Source organism: Spinacia oleracea, chromosome 6, assembly GCF_020520425.1.
Source record: "Spinacia oleracea cultivar Varoflay chromosome 6, BTI_SOV_V1, whole genome shotgun sequence".
NCBI classification, from domain to species: domain Eukaryota; kingdom Viridiplantae; phylum Streptophyta; class Magnoliopsida; order Caryophyllales; family Amaranthaceae; genus Spinacia; species Spinacia oleracea.
The window spans coordinates 29,237,889-29,242,037 of NC_079492.1; the positions used below are offsets into that span (position 1 = coordinate 29,237,889).

The 4,149-nt window shown below is 31.6% G+C and overlaps 1 long non-coding RNA gene across 1 annotated transcript; it reads left to right on the plus strand.

Moving 5' to 3' along the window:
- The first annotated feature begins 2,826 nt into the window (after positions 1-2,826).
- On the plus strand, positions 2,827-3,875 carry LOC110778120 (uncharacterized). The gene is made up of 2 exons (XR_008923411.1): positions 2,827-3,235; positions 3,584-3,875. It is a non-coding gene; the product is annotated as an uncharacterized lncRNA (long non-coding RNA).
- Positions 3,876-4,149: the final 274 nt, after the last annotated feature.

Sequence of the window (4,149 nt, forward strand, 5' to 3'; positions counted from 1 at the left end):
CCCAATGTTTTACAACCATGGGACTCTAACCCATTTTTAAAACAATTAATGGAATTCAAACTTATGCTTGATTTCCAGTGCGACAATGTGAGTGTTGTTTCTCACTTGTTGCATAGGTGTTGTTATCATGCTTTGCCAATCTTAATATCATTTTCATTGAATGTTCTTCTAGATAGGATGATAAGATCTTTTGAGTATGTTTATTTTGTGATCTAGTCTTTCTTGCTACAATAGTGGTTCTACGCATTTTACAATGAAGAACCATCAAGTCAGCAGACATGTCATCCACCCAAGTTCAGTGAAGAACTCTTTATGTAAACAACCCTTTTTTATTTCTTCTTAGGCAATAAGTACTATTACTTCAACTGTATAGGTTGCTAGTGATGCTTTGTTTGGATTTACTTATCCAAGCAGTTCTCAGATATGTGGAAGACTTTCCATATGTATCTCAGAACATAGAAATTAATGTTTAATTTCCCACTCAATCAACTCATGGTCTCCAATCCATGTTGCCATTTCAAAACATGATGCGTATAGCTCGTTTATGCCAATGGTTAACTCCAAAGGGATCTTGCTTGATCTTTTGCTAGTGTTTATGCGTGTAGCATCTATATTAAGCATATCTTTATTTTCTTGAATCAAGAACTATTTCTATGTACCTTTTCAGGTACCATAAGTTTTTCTTGATCTCAATCTAGTTGATCTTCACTTAGATCAATAGAGATTGGTATATGTTCGTCATGCCTAAAGTCATACGATACGTTTTTGGCGATCCTCATATTATATTATACATGATAAATTCTTTTGCAGAATAATTCCCAATTGAATTCTATCCATGTAACTTTAGCTCATTCAGTTTCAGTAGATAATGAATCCAGCTAAATTTTTTTGACATATAATATAGGTTAAGAATCTCATTTAGACTCTTTGATGTTTAACTTAGTAAATGCTTATACATAGTTCAAACATCCATAACTTAGATTTATTCATATGGGTCGAATATCTCCAATGGAGTCTTTCGTGTTGATTTAGTAAATGCCATTACTTAATCTAAAACAATTTTATAAGATCTTTTGAGTATAGATCTTAATACCCAGTATGTACTAAGTTTCTCCTTGGTCCATCATTGATGAATAATTTCAAATCTAAGTCATTAGCATTTCAATGTTATTTCACAATAGAGAGATATGTGTGTGATACACATAGGACCAATTAAATTTTTATGTACTCCCACTAAACTTCTTATATATCTATAAGAATCATGTATATTTTATGAAACTAAAGTACTTATTAGCTTCACTAAAATACAGTTCTAATTCCCAATTGCTTGCTTAAATCTGTACTTAATATGCAATTATTTCTTGATTTATAGACTTGAGCATTACGATTATGCATGAGGTTTCAACACAATCCACGCCATGAATTTGCTTGTAACCTTTAGCAACTAATCTAGCTTTGTGTGTGAACATAATTCCATATTTGATAGTTTTTATCCTTAAAACCAATTTGCAACCAATAGATGTAAACCATTCTTGCAAATCAACAAAATTTCAATTTTGTCATCAAAACATTGAGTATGTTTTATGGCCTTTAACCATTTAAAACATTGAGTATATATATGGCCTCTAACCATTTTAGGGAATCTAGGTTTCGTCATAGCTTTCTTACAAGTCACAAACTCATTAATCTACATGATAATAGTTTGACTGCAAGTTGTAGGTTTCTTTACTATCTAATAGAAGAATCTTATAGCTTCAGTGACCTGAACTCTATGCCTACATGGGTTTAGAACATCAAACAATAGAATATCAATAGCCACTTGAAAGTCCTTTGAATATTATGTTCTCCTTAAAGCACTTGTAAAGTCTTTTAAGAGATGTCCATTCTTTAAAGCCACTTCTAAAGTCCTAAAAAGAATAAGTGTTCGGATTTTCTGAAGAACTTCTAAAAGCATCTGGTATGTCCGTTTATGTTTGTTGTTCGCCTCGAAGACTTTCGAGGTCTATTTTCTCCCACTTGTCATTTTGGAAACAAATCTCCAAAAGGACATTATTTCGAGCAAACAAACATTATGTTCTCACAAATTCGTGGTAGAAACAATACCCTTGTGTCTCATTTGAATAAATCGATCACAATGAAACATATATCTACACTTGGGCCTTAGTTTGTTGAATAACAAACACTAAGCTCCCACTGTGTTTAACAATTCTTTAGATATATATTATTGAAAAGATATTATGAAACTACTTTTCAATAGCTTTGACGAATTTGGTTTAGTTTGGTGGTAGTTGAGCATTTTGTTTAGAAATTATAGGAAAAAATCTTTATGATACATCATTGATCGAATCAAGCACTAATTGACTTCAATCATTCCAACGTAGATATGCCATATCTTATGGAGTTAGATCGTGAAATTACAACACACAATCATTGATGATCATTTTTGGTCTTAAAAGTAATCATCGTCATGATCTAACCTAGATCTTTATGATTTCTTGCCAAGTGGATTTTATACTTTTGAATCTTTGAACTAGTCAAACAGATTCAAACTTATATCACATTGAGTAAATAAACCAATATTCACTCAAATCTAGGTGAAATAGTCATAAAATCTTTCTTTAGCCACTACTACAAAAAGTAGCTAAGAAACCATTAATAAGAAACCATGTAAGACACTTTATAGGTCTCTTATATATAGAAACCATACAATTTTGAAACATGGTTTCTTAGAAAATTAATAAGATACCAAATATTAAAAAAATATGGTTTCTTATGTAAATATAAATGTTTTTTGAATAATTGAACAAGGTATAGGAGACAAAGAAACCACATCTAAATAAAAAGTGGTATCCCTTTTATTATGCAACAAAACCTCCGTGTATAAATGAGCTGACACCAATTAAAAAAAAAAAAAAAAAACAAATACGAAAATCATTTATTCTTATTTTTGAGATCCGAACAGGGTCTGCTATTCTCCATCTTTCTGCTATTTTTGAGACCTAGTCCGTCGAAAACTAGGGTCTGCTATTCTCTATCTTTCTCTCACTCTCCCCTCCTCGCCGCCTCTGATTCTCACCCCCAATTCATCCTTACAACGTCATCTTTACATTTTTTTCCTCATGGGCACTTGAAATTTTCCGAATTTAGGCATTCCATAAGCTGTATGCTGGTTCTCACGGGTTTGTGTTGCAGAGAAGGAGCCCAAACCCCTCAAATTTGTGGTTGAGAATCTGAGGTAAAGCTAGCTTTTAACTCCTCCATCACCTTCTTATTGAGCTTTGGTTGTTAATAATTGGTTCAATTCCCACTCTGATGGCGTGTACTGAGGCAATTGAACAAAAAAATATGTTTAGTTTAATAACTGAATGCATCTCTATTTTATGTTAAAACCTTCTTTTATATTTAGTTATTTCTTTCATTAATTAATTTGAGAACATATTTGACATATGATGTCGTTAAAATTAAGTGGGTAAATGTTTGAACCATTGTGAAACATGAGATATAGTTGTCTATATTCCTTTCCTCATCCATTGCTTATATCTGATAGATTTACTAGGTTATCTCTGCTTTTAACGTAATACAGGTCGGAGATTACAGATACGGGGGAAGCATGATGGTGCAGCACACACGGCAATGTCACATCCTCCGAAGTCCGAAGGAGAGAGAAAACCAAAGGGACATGATAAATGAGTTATTAGTTTATGTTTAATATTGAATTAGTGAAATTTAGTGGCTTATTTATTTGAGGTTAAGAATATATTGAGAACCATTCAAATTCTGATAGTCATATACTTCTGTATTTTTGAGATGGATATATAATGTTTTTAATTGTATTTTCAATTGTTGATCAAATAAAATTACTTGGTAGTCATTAATTTTGTAGATTAAGAACTTAAGATGAAATGAATGAAGTTTTTATGGAATTGATTTGTATTGTGCGTTTTGTTAGAATTAATTTCCTATGACGGTGTAGGTCATGGACTCATTGGCAGTTTATAAGGAAATATAACTTCCCAAAAATTATATTTTCAAAAAAAAAATTAACGATCAAAGATACCACACTACTTACATATGTGATTTCTTCGTCTCCAACAAACATACCTTTTTACTTAAGAAAAGTGGTTTCTTTGCCTTCATAATTTTTGAAAA